Source organism: Aquarana catesbeiana, linkage group LG02 (genome assembly GCF_042186555.1).
Source record: "Aquarana catesbeiana isolate 2022-GZ linkage group LG02, ASM4218655v1, whole genome shotgun sequence".
In the NCBI taxonomy this organism is placed as follows: Eukaryota; Metazoa; Chordata; class Amphibia; order Anura; family Ranidae; genus Aquarana; species Aquarana catesbeiana.
The window spans coordinates 562,426,385-562,439,057 of record NC_133325.1 but is presented as its reverse complement, the minus strand read 5'-3'; the positions used below and the strand labels follow the sequence as shown (position 1 = coordinate 562,439,057).

At 45.5% G+C, this 12,673-nt stretch overlaps 1 protein-coding gene across 2 annotated transcripts in view; it reads right to left on the bottom strand.

The window, feature by feature from the left end:
* BAK1 (BCL2 antagonist/killer 1) overlaps window positions 1–12,673 on the bottom strand; it is a 79,095-nt gene that overhangs the window by 43,123 nt on the left and 23,299 nt on the right. Inside the window, exon 2 of one of the 2 annotated variants that reach the window (XM_073616050.1) lies at window positions 9,827–9,914. The exons of the other annotated variant lie outside the window; for it this stretch is intronic. The gene's annotated coding sequence lies outside the window, so the exon portion shown is untranslated. The remainder of the gene's footprint in view (window positions 1–9,826; window positions 9,915–12,673) is intronic. 2 annotated transcript variants of the gene reach the window in all.

Here is a 12,673-nt window from a genome sequence, read left to right as displayed (position 1 = left end):
TATGAAGCCTCACAATCCCTCTGATAAACACTTGAGCCCTCCCCATGGCCGAGGGAGTACTCTTCAGAGGCAATTTTGGACAATCGGTCCACTACCATGAAGATGGCTGTGCATCCTTCCGATGGGGGAAGTTCCACAACTAAATCCATGGCTATCATTCTCCATGGTCTGTCAGAGACTGGCCGTGGCCGAAGTAGACCCCAAGCTCGGTTCTTTGTACCCTTGCTCCGGTTGCAGATTGCACAGGAATTCACGTACCTCTTACAGGTTTCTTCCAGGTCCGGCCACCAGAATGTGCGTTTTAGGAGATCAAGCGTCTTGTGGACCCCGAAATGAACTGCTAGGGGATGATCATGACACAGACCCAAAATGGTTATACGTAAACATTCAGGTATAAATACCTTGCTTCCGTTAAACGGCAATCCTTCTCAGAGTGTCAGTGTGACCCCTGGAGGGCTAGGAACATCTGTCGAAGCCTGCTTCATTCGGTTGAGGAGGTTGCCCTGTAAAAGTAAGAAGTTATTTTCAGACAAGATGGTATCTGCCACTGGTGGTTCCTTGGGGTCAAACATACCAGACAGTGCATCTAGTTTGACATTCTTCAAGCCCGGCTGGTAAGTAATGTGGAACACAAATTGGGAAAAGAACAGGGCCCAACGTGCTTGACGTGGCTTTAGGCATTTAGCAGTCCTCAGGTACTCAAGATTTTTGTGGTCAGTATAGACCAATATGGGATGCGCTGCTCCCTCCAGGAGGTACCTCCACTCTTCTAAAGCCGCCTTTATGGCCAGTAATTCTCGGTCCCCAATGTCATAGTTTCTCTCGCTGGAGAGAGCCTGCGGGAGAAAACGGCTACTGGATGCATCAGATCTTTAGGGCCTTGGTGTTGGGAGATGATTGCTTCAATAGCAACTTCAGATGCGTCTACTTCTAGTGTAAGAGGCAGAGATGGGTCTGGGTGACCAAGAACAGGTGCTGAAGTAAACAGTCCTTTCTAGGTATCAAATGCGGCTTGTGCCTCGGGTGTCCAATGGAAGCGGAGGTTCTGTTTAGTCAGCTGTGTGATAGGGGTTATGATGGCGGAGAAGCCCCTAATGAACCTCCTGTAAAAGTTGGCAAATCCTACGAAGCGCTGCACCCCCTTCTTGTCGGTAGGTGCAGGCCAGTCTAAGATAGCAGAGACATTTTCAGAGTCCATCTTGATACCTTCAAGTGAAATTATCAGTCCCAGGAATTGGATGCTGCTTAGTTCAAACTCGCATTTTTCACCTTTAGCATATAGTCCGTGTTGGCAGAGCCGGCTCAGCACCCTTTTGACAGGACCTCAATGAGAGTCTAGAGAAATGTAAAAAATCAGGACGTCATCTAGGTAAACAATCAAAAATATATCCAGGAAGTCTTGGAATTTGTCATTGACAAAGTGTTGGAAGGTAGCCGGGGCATTGCATAGTCCAAAGGGCATCACCAGGTATTCATAGTGGCCGAATCGGGTGCAAAAGGCTGTCTTCCACTCATCCTTGACAGATGCAGACTAAATTGTAGACCCCCCATAGATCTAGTTTGGTGAAAATGGTTGCTGACCTTAATCTCTGAAATAGTTTGGGTACTAGAGGAAGAGGATACCGGTTTTTAACTGTAATTTTGTTGAGCTCCCGATAGTCCACACAAGGTCGTAGAAAGTGGTCCTTTTTCTCAACGAAAAATATTCCTGATCCTGCTGGGGAGGTAGAGGGTCGGATGAACCCCTTTTTCAAGTTTTTTTGGATATACTCTTTTAGTGCCTCCTGTTCTCATTCAGTGAGGAGGAAGATTCTACCGAAAGGGATTTCAGACCCTGGAAGCAGTCAGTACGGCCGATGCGGGGGGGAAGAATGTCAGCCCCTCGCTTACTAAAGACATCCAGGAACTCATGGTAGGGTTCAGGTACGACTTGCCGCACCTCAGACTCAGAGTCCACACAAAGTAGTGTTGTAGAAGAAGCTGGGGACCTTGGTAGGCAGTATTCCTGGCAATAGGCTGAGTGGAAGTTGATTCTCCCTGTAGCTCAGTCAACTCGTGGATTATGCGCCTGCAGCCAGGGTAGGCCCAGAATAACAGGGTAAAGCGGGGAAGAGATGACATTGAGGCTTAGGATTTCCTTATGTTGGGAGGAGGCCAACACGGGCAAGGGAAATGTCTTTAGGTCACAGGTCCAGACTTGATACATAACCGTCTGCTAGAAAAAAAGAAAGTCCTTGTGCTTTAGGTCTCAAGGGAATGCGTTGTTGTGTTGCAAAGGTTAGATCAATGAAGCAACTGCAGGCCCCGTAATCAATGATCGCTGGCACTTCCTTTTCTAGCAGCTGGAGGAGATGGGAAGGGTTAGGTTGGTGGCATTGGTAGATGAAGAAAAGTTATTAACTGAAGACAACATCCGCCACTTACGTGTCTTGGTTGGACAGGAACGTACATAGTGGCCCGCTTCCCCACAGTATAGGCAGAGGTTGTTCTGTCGTCGGTGCGGACGTTCCTCCGGAAACAGAGAGGGACGTATTAAGCTGATTTTCATAGGCTTCAGTGGCAGTAGTAACAGGAGCTGGCTGAACTGGAGTGAAGCTAACAGGTGCAGAGTGAGTAGGAGCTTGTATCCGGGGCATCATCCAGACCGGACGTGGCTGCTGGGCTTTACCTTTCGGATCTTCGCTCACGGAGACGACGGTCAATTTGAATAGCCAGTGTGATAAGGGCCTCAGGGTATTTGGGACTCCGACACGTGCCAATTTGTCTTTCAGACCTTTTGATAAGCCCAAGCGGAACTGGTGTCGCAGGGCTGCGTCATTCCACTGTGTGTCTGCACTCCAGCATCTAAAGTCTGTAACATAATCTTCAGCCGTTCTGCGGCCTTGCTGGAGTGCATGAAGGGCCTCTGCTGTGGTGGTTCGTTGCGGGTCGTTGTATAATTTGGACATGGACTGTAACAATACATCGTTCTTCTCCAACATCCGATGAGCCCAGGGCTGGGGCTCAACCTGAAGCAGTGATATTTTGAATCCTACTTTGGTGGCTTTAAGGGAGAAAGTTGGAGGTTGCAGGGCGAAGTACAGTTCACATGCATTACAGAAGGATCAAAATTTTCCCCGGTCACCTGAAAATCTCTCTGGTGTTGGAACTCTGGGTTTAGGGGGCAGCATCACCACTGAGGTTGCTGCAGTGGCAGTCCCTGAGGCAGAAGGCGCAGCAGTGCTTGCTGGTGTAGCTAGCGTCTGTACACATTGTTCCAGTTGCATATAACCCTCCTGTAGAGATTTGACCGCTTGGGTAAGGGCTGCAAGGTGCTGACAGATGTCATCCATGGCCGACTTCCCACTTGCAGGCTCAGACATGGCTGTCTGATACTGTTATGTACCTGCCGGATGAGCCTGACGTGCAGTGGGAAGGCACCCCGGCCCAAGGGCCACCGGTGTTGCAACAGTGGCCACAAGAGCCTGGCAGTGTATGGGTGCCTGGTTCGTCTTTGGTCTTGTCAGTTCAGCTGGTGCAGCAGGAAACAGGAAGCAGGCTGGTAGGTGCAGGGCTGGGGAGACACGGAATACGTAGTCAGACAAGCCAGGTTTGGTAACAGACGATCAGATCATCATGTAGATGTAGACGACAGGCAGAGAATGGTCAGGATACAGGCAAAGTTCGGCAACAGGATATCAAGCAGTTTAGAGCTGAGCGTGGTTACAAGGCAGACCGGGGTCAGGATAATAGAGATCAATCGTAGTCAAACAAGCCTGGTCAAACACAGAAAACAGATCGGATCACAGGAAGTCACGGGAACAGGTATGAACTGCAAATCAGACAGCAAAGACACAGTGCTGCTGAGGTGTTTAAATAAGGCAGCCTGCTGCCAATCACTGAAATCAGTCTGCACTATTTTAACCCCTAGGTGGCAGATCCATGACAATCTCCTTCTGGCAAAGAGCAAGCTTTACCTTATCCACTGAGCTGCGCAGAGTAATTTCCTTGCTTCCCAAAGCATCAGGTCCCAGTCAGGAAAATTGAGCAGATGGAGGATAAAGGTTCGAGCTGGTGTGCCCGGTGGGCCCTTAACAGATTGTATGCACTCACAGCAAAAAACGGGAAAATTGGCACCTGAGGAAGATGAGTGCACAGGGGTTTTTTAGAGAAGGTCCTGGCCTTCAGTGCCCTCCAGAAGACCAAATAATGTGCAAGTTGTTTCTGTGGTTCCAGTTCTCCTCATCTTCAGCTCTGGACTCCAGAAACCAAACCATAGTGCGGAAGGTATGCAGGTATGTCAAATGGTCACAGACCATATTTATTTATTTCAGGTACTTATATAGCGCTGTCAATTTACGCAGTGCTTTACATATACATTGTACATTCACATCAGTCCCTACCCTCAAGGAACTTACAATCTAAGATCCCTAATTCCTTTGTGTCCCCGCCTCCGTCAACTTGGTGCAAAACCTCTCTATATTCCACCTAATAAGGCTGATGTTATTTTGGAGGGAGTCTATTTTTGTAGTAAGGGTAGTTTGCCATGATGGCCTGCAAGAGAGTCTGAAATTGATTCTGCTCTACCGCCTCCTGATCTCTGGAGTGGCCGTGTTAACAGTGCGGCTTTGTGGCAGTGCTGCCAGGGGGAGATCACACTCTGTATCCATGTATCCACTGCACATCGGGTCCTGCACTGCTGGCGACCCCTGGTCTTCATCTATGGGAGAGGCTGAGTGGACTGAGGGTGATATCAGTCAGCTGTGCCCCAGAATCACAGAGAAATGCATGGTAAGGTGGCAGAGCTCCTCCCCCACATGTCTGCCATCATCCCCATCTCAGACACAAACACAAACTTTGCGCAAATATTAGGAGGCCTAAATATAAACTATTGCGGGGATTGTACTGGGGATCATGTTTGTCCCCAGTGCAATTCCCCTAGCTCAGTCTGACTGGCCGGGGGGATTGTACTGGGGGACAGACTTCTGGGGGTGTATTGAGGTGGGGGGAGGGTAAAAAGATTATACTGGGGGACAGACTAACCTGGTGATAAATATACTGGGGGACAGATTGAACTGGGGAGAGGGTAGGATTATCCAGGGGGGCAGACTGACCTGGGGGGGGGGAGTAAGTTGTACTGAGGGACAGACTGACCTGTTTTTTTTTTTTAACCATGTCCCTTAAGCAACTCCCCCCCCCACTGTTCACATGCTATAAAAAACACAATGCTTTGTGGTCACTAGATGTGAAGGGGACCTTATACATCAACTATTTTGATCTCTTACTTTGTATTGCATCAGATCTGTTACTACATCTCAAAAGGTTATGTTTCTGGGAATACAGAATGATGTACAACCCCAATTCCAAAAACGTCGGGATGCTGTGTAAAATCTACATAAAAACAGAATGCAATGATGATTTCCAAATCTCATAGACCCATATTTTATTCTCAATAGAAAAGCAAAAACATCAAATGTTTAAAGGAGAAGTATGGCCAAAGTTTTTTTGCCCATTCTTCTACTATGGATCACAGGAGTACAGTTTGTTATGCACTCCTGTGATCAATTTTCAGCTGACAGCGGGCTGAAGACTGCTGTCGGCTGATGTCACAGAGCCGGTCAAGACTCTGAAAAGATCCCAACCACATGGTTGGGATCTGCCCAGAAGCCTGGATCGGCACCTGGCTCAGCCTCTCAGCACTCTGCTGAGAGGCTGAGCCAGGCACACCTGCCCTCTCCACAGTGCAGCGCTCCAGCGAGAAGGGGTGAACTGAGACATCAGCTATGTTTGATTGCTCAGATCTTACTGCAGAGCCGATGGGGGACAGCTGCACCTGAGTTTAAACAGTTTTGTTTTTTAAATCCTGCACCCTTCAAATGAGAAAATGAACTATTTGAAGAAAAAAATAAGGTTATTTTTAAATTGATGGCAACAACACATCCCAAAAAAGTTCGGACAGGACAACAAAATGCTGGCATAGTATGTGGTACTAACAAGGAAGAGCTGGAAGAAAATTTTCAACTAATTAGGCTAACTGACAACAGGTCAGTAACATGAGTGGGTATAAAAAGAGCAACTTAGAGAGTCAGCAAGTCTCAGAAGTAAAGATGGGCAGAGGTTTATAGTCTGTGAAAAGCTGCATGTACAAATTGTGAAACAATTTCAGAAAGATGTTCCTCAATGTAAAATTGCAAAGACTAAATATAGAATATCATCATCTACAGTACACAATATCATCAAACGATTCCAAGCATCTGGAGAAATCTGTGTGTAAGGGACAAGGCCAATACGCAGTATTGGATGCCCATGATCTTCGGGCCCTTAAACGGCACTGCATTAAAAACAGGCATGATTCTATGATGGACATTATTGCATGGGCTCAGGAACACTTCCAAAAATCACTGTCTGAACACAGTTCAACATACCATCCATAAATGCAAGTTAATCCTTTATCATGCAAAGAAGCCATATCTGAACATAATCCAAAAAACCCTGGTGTCCTCCTGGGCCAAAGCTCATTTAAAGCGGAGTTCCACCCAGAAATGGAACTTCCGCAGATTGGATCCCCCCCCCTCTGGTGCCACATTTGGCAAATCCAGGTATCAGCTCCTACTCCAGGGGAAAGATCGCCGTAATCTTGTGCAGCGAACTATGCAATGTCAAGCCCCTCCCCCCCCACTGCTTTCTGGGAGACACATAGGTCCCAGAAGACAGCAGGGACCATTCAGAAAGTGCAGCGCGACTCATGCATGCGCAGTAGCAAAAAGGCTGTGAAGCAATAAGGCTTCACTTGCTGTTTCCCCTAGTAAGGATGCCGGCACCTTCAACCGGGGCCGAGGGACGGGTCGGCTTCGGGTGCCGACATCGAGGGCTCCCTGGACAGGCAAGTGTCCATATATTAAAAGTCAGCAGCTGCAGTATTTGTAGCTACTGACTTAATATTTTTTTAATGTCTAAACCACTGTCAACAAAAGTAAGAACAACCCTAAGTGAAAATGTCCAAAGTGGGCCCAATTAGCCATTTTCCCTCCCTGGTGTCATGTGACTCGTTAGTGTTACAAGGTCTCAGGTGTGAATAGGGAGCGCGTGTGTTAAATTTGGTTTTATCGCTCTCACTCTCTCATACTGGTCACTGGAAGCTCAACATTGCACCCCGTGGCAAAGAATTCTCTGAGGATCTGAAAAAAAGAATTGTTGCTCTACATGAAGATGGCCTAGGCTATAAGAAGATTGCCAAGACCCCGAAACTGAGCTGCAGCCATGGTCGACCAAAGAAGTTGAGTGCATGTGCTCAGCGTCATATCCAGAGGATGTCTTTAGGAAATAGAAGTATGAGTGCTGCCAGCATTGCTGCAGAGGTTGAAGGGGTGGGGGGGTCAGCCTGTCAGTGCTCAGACCATACGCCGCACGCTGCATCAAATTGGTCTGCATGGCTGTCGTCCCAGAAGGAAGCCTCTTCTAATGATGATGCACAAGAGAGCCTGCAAACAGTTTGATGAACACAAGCAGACTAAGGACATGGATTACTGGAACCATGTCCTGTGGTCTGATGAGACCAAGATAAACTTATTTGGTTCAGATGGTGTCAAGCGTGTGTGGCGGCAACCAGGTGAGGCGTACAAAGACAAGTGTGTCTTGCCTACAGTCAAGCATGGTAGTGGGGGTGTCATGGTCTGGGGCTGCATGAGTGCTGCCGGCACTGGGGAGCTACAGTTCATTGATAGAACCATGAATGCCAACATGTACTGTGACATACTGAAGCAGAGCATGATCCCCTCCCTTCGGAGACTGGGGCGCAGGGCACTATTCCAACATGTTAACGACCGCATACACACCTCCAAGACGACCACTGCCTTGCTAAAGAAGCTGAGGGTAAAGGTGATGGACTGGCTAAGCATGTCTCCAGACCTAAACCCTATTAAGCATCTGTGGGGCATCCTCAAACAGAGGGTAGAGGAGCGCAACCTTCACCAGCTCCGTGATTTCGTCATGGAGGAGTGGAAAAAGACTCCAGTGGCAACCTGTGAAGCTCTGGTGAACTCCATGCCCAAGAGGGTTAAGGCAGTGCTGGAAAAAAATGGTGGCCACACAATATATTGAAAATTTGGGCCCAATTTGGACATTTTCACTTAGAGGTGTACTCACTTTTGTTGCCAGCGGTTTAGACATTAATGGCTGTGTGTTGAGTTATTTTGAGGGCACAGCAAATTTACACTTTTATACAAGCTGTACACTCACTACTTTACATTATAGCAAAGTGTAATTTCTTCAATGTTGTCACAAAGAAAAGATATAATAAAATATTTACAAAAATGTGAGGGGTGTACTCTTGTGAGATACTGTAAGTATCAGCCTATGGTTACGTATATACTTTTGGTTGAGAGCAAGAGAAATTCTATAAATCTTTATTATTGAGACAACATTACATTTAAAAGGTATGTGAAACTTTTTACAATGTTTCCATTAGCAGCAATTCACAAAATCTATTGTAATTGATTTCTGCAATAGCTGAGTTCCGTTAGCAATCCATCTCAGTTCTCCAGCAGCCACAATGCAAATGGACCTAATGACAAATCCATTATATCTGGGATCCCCATAGGAATGCATTTTTAACACACAATAAAAATATTGACATGCACAGGCAAGTATGCTACCTCTAGTTATTGCTGCTGTTTGAAAGTAGACAAACCTGTTTTCTTATAGTACTTAATATATTCATTATATTTTTCATACACATGACAGGACATACTATTCTGTATAATAACTAAAGAACCTTTACAAATAACACAACAGTCCCTGTTTTCCTGATCGATCCATTAGGTTTTACCTGCTGATCTGCCAGCTCCACTTGTTAAAGTCTTGAAACAGAAACAAAACACATGGAGAGCTCCTTGTGGCAATTACTCCCTTAGGCTATGTTTCCACTAGTGCGTCCCCAAAGTTGCGCGATTTACACTGCAACTTTACAATGCGATTTATGTTGCGATTTGATGCGACTTTAAAAACAACTTTGATGTTCTACGATTTAGCCAGAGTGATGTAATTCCTTATCCTGCTTAGTTACTTCCCCTTCCTGTCTTCCACACTCACGTACATCAATATAGGAAGTGATGTATTTGGGAGGAGCAGAGATCATGTGCTTCCGTAGACTTCCGTGGAAGTCGCAACAAAGTCGCGGTGTCAGACATGTACATGCGACTGCATTGCGACTTAATACCTTTCTATGGAGAACAAGTCGCACCGAAGACGGAACAAAGTAGTGCAAGAACCTTTTTTGGAGACGCTGCGACTTGAGTCGCACTAATTAGAACGGGGACCATTGAAATACATGGGTTTTGACTTGTCATGCGACTTGACATGCGTCAAGTCGCAAAACAAGTCGCAGTAGTGGAAACAGAGCCTAAGCCTTAAAATGCACATGGAGCTTCCAGCTTGAGCGACAACAATCTAAAACCAGTAGATTGGGAGTGATCATCACTGGGGTAGGTTAATTGAATGGTTAACCCTTTTTCAAACATACATGGTAGCCACCATATACTCTAATGGAAACATGTACCATTTACAGCATCAGTTGTTACAATTTTGAACTTTAAAAAAAATAGTCTTTCACTTGCTGCCACACCCAGACAGGAATAACACTGCAGTAGCTTTGTACATAGGCAAAGTTCTTCATAAGTTAGCAAATTCTTAGTTAAAACAGTCAGAGATTCAACTTTCAGATTTCTAAAAATCAGTTTTATGAAAAGAATAGAAAAATGGTACAAGAAATAGTTACAAAAAAGGATATTATAAAAGCAGACATATAAAAGGGTTTAAAAGTGAAAAATTACTTTACTGGATTACTTGCCTCGTCTTTGGTTCCCTGCAAAGTTCTGATCACTTGCAGAATAAATTCAATCTGACGTAGACACCAAACCCGACTAGATTACAACATGCTGAAGTATGAAAAGACAGAACTATGTCATGTTTGGTAATTAACAAATCACATACGTTGTTTTTTGTATTGTAAAGCATTGTCATAAGTAAATGCAAATGTACCAAGGATAGTTGGCATTAAGCGTATGTCTGCTGGGCATAATAAAATACTACACATACCTCTCAGACCTTTTGATTGGGTGGCATTTGCCCTGTAACACCTTTCTAGGGGACATAAAAGCTGCTGCATTTGGCAGCTGAAGCTCTCGTTGTATGTTGTAAGCTGGACCAATGAAACTATGCAATATAAATCTTACCTAGAATTCAGCTCCAAGTATTTTCCTCCAAAACCCATTTGGTTTACTGTTGCTTAAATCAGCTTAGCAATTATTTTTCAATAAATATTTCTTGCACCAGTTTTATTTTCAGTAAAATTATATTTCAAAACCTCTGAATGATCTCTCTCAAATAAAATAACTTCACCTCACTGAAGAAGCTACCATAGTGTAAACTCTGTTACATCCATGCCTAGGCATGGCAGCAAGTGATATAGATGTTTTTTTTAAAGGTCAGAGTTACAACAGAGGATGCTAGAAAAGATGTGTGTTTCCATTAAAAACATGGCGATGGCTACAATGTGTGTGTGTTAAGGGTTACCTGTTCAGTTAACCTGGCCCAGTGATGATCACTCTCAGTCTTCTGGTACTTAGATTGTTGACCTGTAAGCTAGAAAATCTTCACAAGCAGTGAGGCTGTGAGTGTAATCATCATATTTGGTGGCAGCTTACACACACAGCCTCACCCTGTGCAGAGATTTTTTTTAGTCAGTCCATAGTTTGGCTAAACCACAAAATTTTACTATAGTAAATAGGCTGCCTGCAAGAATGATATAACCTGCTTCTTGGCTTCTGGGTAGGTCAGGATGGTCTAGACCAGTGATGGTGAACCTAGGCACCCCAGATGTTTTGGAACTACATTTCCCATGATGCTCATGCACTCTGCAGTTTAGTTGAGCATCATGGTAAATGTAGTTCCAAAACATCTAGGGGGGCCTAGGTTCACGATCTCTGGCTAGACCTTTTCTCATCTCTGAGTTCTTTCCTTCTTCCTGGTATCCCAAACACTGGACTTCTAGTGTATCTGACACTTACTGAGTCAAACTGTCAGACAAAACAGATGACCTTTTGTTTAGGACCTGTGACAGGTATGACTGAGATATCCTTCCTTCCAAGGTTGGGCTGAACACTGCAATGTCATCTAGATAAGTGACTGTGAATATGAATGCTCCCAGCCCTTCCAGAAGATTGTGTATTCCCTTCTGAAAGGTGGTTGGAGCATTCTTCACTCTAAACAATATTATCGTGAACTCAATTGAATGGGTGATGAAGGTTGATTTTTCCCAAGCCTTAGCTGCAAGGGGAATTTTTCATTACTCACTACACAGGCCTATGATTGCAAAATTGGAAAACGTTTTTTTCATTTCCATCCGCAGTTAATGGCAGGATCTACGACATCTACTTATTCAAATAGAGACTACTATACAAGTGGTGCACTTATTCAATGCTTCAAGGGCATATTATTATTATTTTTGTACTTTGGTGTTCCACCATCATTTTTAACCTCCCAAATCCATATGAAGGGCTACAAATTTTTACAGATTTGTCGCAATACACCTGTCACGTTCCTACGTACCTGACGGATAAGCCTGATGGTGCAGAGGAAGGCCTCTCTTACGTATCTGACTCACGGCCCCTGATAGAGCAGACAGGCGGCTTGGGAGTGCAGAATGTTATAAGTGCCTGGTGGGTCAGCTGTCAGAATGGCTGTTCCAGGGTTCCTGATGCTGCACGGATGAGGACCAGCAAGGTGAAGGATCGGAACAGCAGGCAGGCTGGAAACTGGATCAACCGATATCCGAACACACACACCCAGATGCTGGGGCTGACAGAGAGTTGACCAGCCCAGAGGGATATGGATCACAAGCAGGTGCAGGCAGACTGGATCTTCACACAGACAGGAGATGCTGGAGCAGGTGTAATAGACAGGCAGGTCGGGTCACAGGCCAGGTCGGTAACTGGCAAGCAGTGTAGTACTTTAAAGGAACAGGCAGAATCAACGTCAATGACGAACCGGGGTCAGGTGCAGGCAGAAGGCAGGGAGAGTCCAAAGGTAGGCCGGGTAATTCAGAAGGTAGATCACAGAAGCAGATATACAAGGAGCAGGGGGTCATGGGAAGCTGCAGATCAGACAGCACTGGTCCTGTCTGCACATCCTATTTAAATAGGCCGTTTGGTGCTGAGACGTGCACCAGCTCAGCCAGCAGCATTGTTCCTTCCACAGGGCACTTCCTGACATTGCCCCATCCTTAAGGGCAGCCTCCAGATGCCCAACTGGGCTAACTTCACAGCATGGAATTTCTTTAAAAATTGCATCAATTTCTTGGCATGAATATTGTTTTCAGGCTCCCAAGAGTTATCTTCTGGCCCATAACCCTTCCATGTAATCAAATATTGAATCTGATTATACCTTTTTCTGCAGTCCAGAATTGTTTCAACCTCAAATTCCTCCTCACCATCGATTAATACAGACTCCGGTGGACCAGTACTTCGCTCAGGGAAAGGATCAGGAATAGCAGGTTTAAACAGGGTCACATGGAAGACAGGGTGAACTTTAAACGAGTCAGGTAATTCCAGCTCGAAGACAACATCGTTGTTTCTCCTTTTTACAGGAAAGGGTCCCACGAATTTAGGGCCCAATTTCCTTGAGGGGCAAGCCAGCT